Source organism: Mus musculus, chromosome 5, assembly GCF_000001635.26.
Source record: "Mus musculus strain C57BL/6J chromosome 5, GRCm38.p6 C57BL/6J".
Taxonomy (NCBI): Eukaryota; Metazoa; Chordata; class Mammalia; order Rodentia; family Muridae; genus Mus; species Mus musculus.
In genome coordinates, this window is record NC_000071.6 from 77,680,885 (window position 1) to 77,689,497 (window position 8,613).

At 43.1% G+C, this 8,613-nt stretch overlaps 1 pseudogene; it reads left to right on the forward strand.

The window, feature by feature from the left end:
* Nucleotides 1-215: 215 nt before the first annotated feature.
* On the forward strand, nucleotides 216-8,331 carry Gm31049 (annotated as a pseudogene).
* Nucleotides 8,332-8,613: the final 282 nt, after the last annotated feature.

The following is an 8,613-nucleotide window of genomic DNA, read 5'->3' on the forward strand; positions in this document are numbered from 1 at the left end:
TTCTTTAATTGAGGATGTCGTGGGGTTCCTTTTAAGGCCTTTCCAGGAATTTAAAAATATATTTTCTTTTGTAAAAGCTGGAAAGAGCCTTTTGGAAATAAGTACTTTTTGAAGATGTTTACATTGCTGGTGAGCAGGGAGAGAGGGATTGAAATAAGTACCATTCGTGGCTGGGTTTCTGTTGTTTATCCCCACTCCCGAGCCCTACCCTAGCCATGGAACACAGTGTGAAGCCACCTGTCACCCTCTTTCCTCAGGAGAAGGACACATTCCCATTTTGCGTGGGCATTTTGGGCAGCTGCAGAGTCCTGGACAGAGAGGGACAAGTGCCAACCCAACAGTCTTCAGAAGGAGAGATAGTTGGGTAAAACCTGTCACTACAAAGGAGGAGAAGGGCATATTTTAAACACTATGAAACTGTGTTCTGTGATAGATTGAGTTAAAGTTGGATAATTTCATTTGCCCCTCACAAATGCCATTTTTCAAAATCTCTCTTCTTGCTATTTTAATTTTCTCTGTCCTGCCCTCCTCGTCATTTTCTGTTTGCCCTTAATCCTTTAATACATTCTTCTTATCGTTACTTGACTGTTCGCAATTCTTAATATTGGGAGACATTCTTTTTCAATTAGGTCTGGTACCTGTCAAGGAGCAGTAAATAAGCACAGTGTTATAGATTAGATTTTAAAGAGGCTCTTTAAGTCATATCAGTGTGAGTCATATTAATATGTGAGATGCCAAGGGGCTTCACAGCCTGGGAACTCAGCGAGAGCAAAATGTCTTAATCCTTGAAATGTGGAAGAAGGGAGAAGACATTTTCATTTGCACTGGGCACAGCTTGTTTCTCCAAGGGCATCCGGAGTACTACACAGAGGACTACAGAGCAAAGAGAGCTGCAGACATTTGCCACCAGGGGGCGTGGTGCCCACTGTCTGCACAGATTTTTTTCATTGTCTTCAACAACTCTCCTTTTTTAAACCAACTGAGATTCCCTCCTAAGCACATACACATTTCTCTTCCTCCTTATCCTCATCCTCCTCCTCCTACCTTCCCTCCTCCTCCTCCTCCTCCTCCTCCTCCTCCTCCTCCTTCTCCTCCTCCTCCTCCTCTTCTAGTCAGTGCTATAGTATTACACTTGTTGAATAGCTGTACATCCCAAAGAACTAGCATGTTGGTAAAAACTGATATTTGTGTAGTGGTTTTGGTTCCAAGTATCCCGATTTCTCCAGGCATTTGAATATTTTTGGTTCACAAAATACTTCCATTTGTTTTTTTAATGTTAGAAGTGTTTTCTCCATCTATGGTAATTGAAAGTTTGGCTGGGTATAGTAGCCTGGGCTCGCATTTGTGTTCTCTTAGTGTCTGTATAACATCTGTCCAGGATCTTCTGTCTTTCATAGTCTCTGGAGAAAAATCTGGTGTAATTCTGACAGGCCTGCCTTTATATGTTATTTGACCCTTTTCCCTTACTGTTTTCAATATTATATCTTTATTTAGTGCATTCATTGGTCTGATTATTATGTGTCAGGAGGAATTTCTTTTCTGGTCCAGTCTATTTGGAGTTCTATAGGCTTCTTGTGTGTTCATGGGCATCTCTTTCTTTAGGTTTGGAAAGTTTTCTTCTATAATTTTGTTGAAGATATTTGCTGGCCTTTTAAGTTGAAACTCTTCATTGTCATCTACTCCTATTATCTGTAGGTTTGGTCTTCTCATTGTGTCCTGGATTTCCTGGATGTTTTGAGTTAGGATCTTTTTGCATTTTCCATTTTCTTTGATTGTTGTGCTGATGTTCTCTATGGAATCTTCTGCACCTGAGATTCTCTCTTCCATCTCTTGTGTTCTGTTGCTGATGCTTGCATCTATGGTTCCTAATTTCTTTCCTAGGGTTTCTATCTCCAGAGTTGTCTCCCTTTGAGTTTTCTTCATTGTTTCTACTTCCATTTTTAGATCTTGGATGGTTTTGTTCAATTCCATTTCCTGTTTGGTTGTGTTTTCCTGTAATTCTTTAAGGGATTTTTGTGTTTCCTCTTTCAGGTCTTCTACCTGTTTAGCAGTGTTTTCCTATAATTCCTTGAGGGACTTTTGTGCTTCCCCTTTAAGGGCTTCTATCTGTTTAGCAGTGTTCTCTTGCATTTCTTTAAGTGAGTTATTAATGTCCTTCTTAAAATCCTCTACCAGTATCATGAGATATGATTTTAGATCTGAATCTTGCTTTTCAGGTGTGTTGGGGGTATCCAGGACTCGCTGTGGTGGACATACTAGGTTCTGATGATGCCCAGTGGTCCTGGTTTCTATTAGTAAGATTCTTTTGTTTGCCTTTCGCCATCTGGTAAGCTCTGGTGTTAGATGTTCTAGCTCTTTCTGGCTGGAGCTTATTCCCCCTGTGATTCTTTAGGCTCAGGCAGCACTCCTGGAAAACCAACTCTCTCCTGTGTCCCAGTGATCAGAACACTCTCTGCAGGTAGGCTCTCCTCTTGCAGGGAAGGTGAACGAAAGTCTTGAGCTTAGATCCACCTCCTGATTCCTGGGGTCAGAGCCCTCCTTGGAGGCCAACTCTCCTCTGGCAGGGAAGGTGTCCAGGGGGCTGTGTCTCAGCTCTGTCTCCTGGCTGAGGATGGAGGCCCAAAGGGACCCTGTCCAAGAACCTCTGTTGCTTCTGCTGCCCATGTGCTTTCCTGCATGGACTGGTCTCAGTGATTCTCAAGATTCTGGGAGTGCTAGGGCCTGCCTTTATTCTTTGACCCTGTTGCTGCTAGCACAAGACCCTCTGGGTTTTTTGGAACTGATGTTACATTCCACTCACCAGTGATCCCAGGGTCCCGGGTGTCCTAGGGTGCCTGCAGTGTGGAGAGTCCTCTGGAGACCTTAGGGCCCTCTGCGGAGATGACCCCGAAGGATCAGCAGAACTAACATTAAAAATGAGCATCTTTCCAAAAGCAATGTATAGATTCAATGAAATCTTCATCAAAACTCCAACTCAATTCTTTACAGAGATAGAAGGAGCAATTCTCAAATTCATCTGGATTAAAAAAAAAACCTCAGGATAGCAAAAACTATTCTCAAAAATAAAAGAATTTCTAGGGGAGTCACCATCCTTGACCTCAAGCTGTACTATAGAGCAATAGTGATAAAACCTGCATGGTATTGGTACAGTGACAGTAACCAGCTCTAGTTTTGGGGCCTGATGTTGGAACATGTGGCTCACAAAAATCTATGCTGAATCTTCAGTCCTATTTGAGGCCTTTGTGGTAGCAACCCAGGTGTTCACAATCATGAAAGAATGTGTCCCCTATAGACTAGGGCCTGACACCAAATCCCAACACTATTGCTGATTCCATGTTGTGCTTGCAGACATGGATCTTATATGCCTATCCTCTATGGGGCTCAACCATCATCTGACTGACATAGATGGAGATACTTACAGGTGGCAAACATTGGACTGAGCTAGAGGATCTCTATGGAAGAGTTACGGGAAGGAATGAAGGAGCTGAAGAGGATTGTAAATATATATATATGTGAAAATAAAAAGAAATGAAAGAGAGTTTCATTTACCAGGCCCATGTGAGAATACACAGCATCCTGGCATTCAATACACATCAAACATCCTGAATATCTTGTTCTTAACTTACCAATCTCCAAAAGTACAAGAAATGAATTTCTGTTGTTTATATATTTCCCAGTCTAAGGCAATTGGTTGTAGAGCACGATGAGATTTTGACATTTGAAGATTCTCTATCTCCCATGCCTACAGCTTTTGCTCTCTGTAGGATTCTAGGCTGATGTTCTTCCTTTTTGATCATCACAAAGATGTCTGCCTTCTGTCTCCTGGGCTTCTAGGTCTCTGATGAGAAATCTAATAAGAGTCTTTTGGGGAAGCTATGATCAAACTCCCTTCCTTTAAGTCCCACATACTTAGGTAACTTGCCCTAGGGTGTTTGAAAAAGAATATTTTGTGACAGGACAACTACATTGAGGGGCATAGTTTGGACAGCAAGTATATATAGAGAAATGACTACTTTGAACATAGATATGTTGAGAACTGTAAGAGACAGTTGTTAGAACAGATTTTGGGTCCTACTCCCAAAGGACATAGGAGCATCCTCTGGGTTCACTTTCTTACTGGTAAATATCAGTCTATTGTGAATGGGCCTGGTGCTGTTTGTATTTTGATGCCAATTCTGCTCTTCTGGGAAGGGGCTGTGGACAAGGAGTGAGTCACATACCCAGGTGACTTCTTGTGAACCAATCAATCCCTTAATAAATGAAGGAAGCAATCGCTGGGCGAGTAGGAGGGACTTCCCAGTTGGACAGAGAAAGAGAGGAAGCAGGAGAGAATTAGGCTTTTTGGAAGGTTTTAGCATGAGGACAAGATGCAACGACTAGTCTCCCCATTTCAATGGCAGATCCCACCTGTGGGAACCTAGCAAGCTGGGTGGAGACAGTTCAGGAGCTCTGGGTCAGAGAGTCTCTATGCGATAAAAACAGGTTGGTCATTGCTTGCCAGTGACTGGCCAGCCAGGCACCATGGGGCAGAGAGTTGCCAGTGTCTGGCAGTTGTGTGGAAACTTGTTGGTTGTTTTTTAAATATTTCCTGCAACCAGAGTGTATACCCATTAAAGCATAAAGGATTGGAGGCCCATATAATCATTATTCCTATTACTGTTTCTATTACCTTTAAAGTGGAGACAGTTCTTATTGTGGTTTGATTTTTTAAAAAAATCCCCTATAGACACTGTGTCAAAACTCATGGTCTCTAGCTGGTAATACTGTGAAGGGAAGCTGGAATCTAGTGTTAGAAGGTGGGCTCTAGCTCTAGGAAGGAGTTTTATGACCTGGCATTGGACATGGGGTGACCAATACTGTGTGAACAGCCACATGCTATCACTCTACATCATGCTTTCCCTGTTCCCTCAAAGTGTGAGCCAAAATGAACCATTCTGTTGCTTCTGGTTGGGCACTTGGTAGCAGTGACTGCAGAGTAGATAATACAGTCTTCTGGGACAGGAGTGTGTCCATCCCTCATTGGTCCATGTTTTGCTCTGATCTCACAAAGAACAACTGTGATAAATGACACATACCTGTCCATAGAATGTACTGCCCAGGGCTGGTTTTTGTCCTTTTGGTGCGGAGAGTGGTTTGGTGGTGGTTTGGGAGACTTGGACTGTGGTGATAATTTTGGACTTGGATACTGGTGACATTTTGGACTTGGATTCTGGCAAAGGTTTGGACTTGGATACTGGTGACGTTTTTGGACTCGAATTCTGGTGAAGGTTTGGACTCAGATATTGGTGAACCTGCTTGAACTTTGACACGGTGAGCCCTTTTCTCACTTTACTGCTTGAGGGTTGCAGGTACTGGTTTTAGTTTTCCTTTTTTTCTTTTTTTTAGTTTGTCTTTGATTTTAGATGTTCTTTTTTATATAGTTTAAATTATCACCATTAATTATCTTCAATTTGTCTTTTTCTACCTACTCATTTTCATTGCCGTTTATTTACCTTTTAAAGGTTTTGTTAATAAACATTAAGCATAAAGTAGGACAGTTCCCTAAAACATTTCCTAATATGCACATAATGTACTTTAATAATATTCACCTAATCTAAGAGCCTGTACCCCAGTCCCTTCTTTCTTCTTTACATTCCCAATCAATCCCCCCTTTTTTTAAATTAGGTATTTTCCTCGTTTACATTTTCAATGCTATCCCAAAGGTCTCCCATAGCCACCCCCCTAATCCCCTACCCACCCACTCCCCCTTTTTGGCCCTGGCGTTCCCCTGTATTGGGGCATATAAAGTTTGCAAGTCGAATGGGCCTCTCTTTGCAGTGATGGCCGACTAGGCCGTCTTTTGATACATTACTTCCCCTTCCCCTAATTATGCTTCAGCACTTGAGAGCCAGGATCTCTGGACTGGCTTGTTAAACACTACAGGGTGATTTCCAGATCCATGTTCTTCTTTTTAAATGACAATTCCATTCTTCAGCTGAGCAAGTGATTCTTGCCCTTCCATTTCTATGCATCGTTGTCAATCGTTGGTGGTTGTTGCAGCCCTGGCATGACTGGATGAATCTATCTTGATCAGGAAGTTTGGTCCTTTCAAGGGCTGTTGAATTCTGTGTGAGGCATTAAGCTCTCAGACTAAGGATTATTGTGTCTGTGTTCACGGGTGTTGACTATGTTACTATGAGACTCTTGTTACTGTGTCCATGTGGCCTCAGTTTCTGCGTAATACATTCTCTAAGGATAAATCTTGATTGCTCCTGCTCCTCTTTCTAGTTTAATAAATAGTTTCAGAAGTACTGGTGTGGGCTCTTCTTTAAAGATTTGATGAAAATCATCAATGAGTTTGTCTAGTCTGGCCTTTTTTTGTTTTTATTGTTGTTAAGAAATTCTTTTAAATTACTATTTAAATCTTGTTGCATTATTGTTTGAAATTAGATTTTTGAGATTTGTTTGTTTGTTTGTTTTCGAGACAGGGTTTCTCTGTATAGCCCTGGCTTGGGGGTTGTGCTTTATTTTATGGCCACAGGGTGACTCCCTTTCGAGGGATATAGCTATGGAAGCAACAAAGCAGAAGATCTTTGCAGGAAAGTACCCCAGGAGTTTCAGTCTGTCACCAGAACTTTGGGAGGTGATAGCCAAATTGCTAACTGTCAACCCTGGAGAGAGGCCAACAGTCCGTGACATTGCCAGATTTAAGTGGCTAAACCATGACAACGAAGCTTCTCCTGCTTCTTTGGGAGAGAACACTGAAAGCCACCCGGACCCCAGTATAATGGTACTCATGGGTGTCATGGGATACAATCTAGGAGAGATAAGAGAAAGTTTGCAGGAGAAAAAGTTCTATCAGGTGATGGCTACTTATTTAGTGATCAAGCAACATCACCCTGGCAACACAAGACAACAAAAAAACAGATCCAAGGCTGTGTGATAGAATGTTGAAAAACACAGAGCCAACCATAAAAAACCAAACAGCTGTAAGGAGGGCATCTAGTGGGCCTACCCATCCCACCTTTAGTTTTCCCAATAAATCAGAAAGTCTTGAGAAGGGAAAGAGAACTACAATGAGCCACCCACCTGGAACTGCCTCAACAAGAAGAAAACACCACTCCACAGTATCCGCCCCCAGCTTGTCCAGAAGGCTCACTACATGAGGAGCATCTGGGGGGAGACAGAGATCAGTGACACCTCAGAAGAAAGCTCTACTGGAGAATCTTTGGAATATCCATCACTGAAAATCTACACCCTCCAGACATCCATGGGTGTGTCCAAAGCTGGATCTACCTATTCAAAGAGCAAGGGATCTTCACAGTGTGTTTCTTGTCATCATGCCTCTGTGGAAGAAGATCAGTGTGAGGGCACCAACATATCTAGAGGAAAGATCAATCCACCTCTTTCACCAGTCTCGCCTCAGGAGAACCTCATGGGACAGCTCCACATTGTGACTACAGCTGGGTCAATGGACATCATGAACTCACAAGTTACATCACCTCCATTCTCCAGGAAGGAGGCCAAGGGGGAGGGTTCTGCTATACAACAGAGAGAGTCCAGACTATCCTCCCCAAATACACTCCAGGGACACCTTCATGGCAGGTGTCAGACTGCGCCCCAGGCCCCCTTTCAAAGATGGGTCTGGAAGACCCTGAGGAATGGCTTTCTAAGAGGCCTGCGAACTTTATGTTGCTGCCTGCCAATCCAAATGAGTGCACCCGACCAACAACAGAGACCTGGCTGTGAGTCAAAAGAACTATGGAGATAGCCATGGTACCAGGTAAGTGGAGAGACTACAATACACTTCTACCTCTAGGTTTTTTTTTTGTTTGTTTGTTTGTTTGTTTAAAATAATGTCAATTTCTTTAAAGAAAAAAATATTTATTTACGGTATGTGCATGGAAGTTAACCGGACAGAGTCAGTTCTGTCTTTACACCCTATCTGTCTTGGAGAATGGATTAACATCCCCACCCTTGGCAGCAAATGCTTGCACTCACTGAACAGTTTCCTGGACTAAATGGTATGCTTTGAAATAAACAGGTTACAAGAATACACATTTTAGGGGTTGGTGGTAATGTATTATCACAGCTAAATCTAATCCCACAGTATCCTTTGTGAGTAACTTCACCACGTGTAGAGGGCAGAGGACGGTGTCTGGAGCCTGGCCAGGGTGTTGGAGGAGGGTGGGTGAAGGGATCAGTGGAGCACTCGGGAAGAATCAGCCTGACGGCCCATGCCAGCACAGAGCCAGCACAGTGAAGCAGAAGTCCTGAAGTTTTCTACTGAGATCTCCCTTTCTTATGTCTGTTTGAAGAGCATTTAGAGGCACTGTGCTCCGTGAAAAATGATACCAGAGAGTGAAGAGCAGCCTACTGAGGATGCACACAGATACAGGAGAGGGCCAGGGAGGAATTTCCCATGGTTGGGTGCTGGTCGGGGGGCGGGGGGACCATGTCTACATCACAGTATGAAACTAAGGGCAAATTCTTCCTCTGTCTGCAGAGTAACAGAGTGTGTCTGGCTTGTGTGATACCCTTCTCAGGTCCTTTGCGACCTGAGGACTGAGCATGGGTTGTGGGAGGAAGGTCTGAACTCATGATTGTCCTGACTTTGCCCTCTAGGTTGGTTTA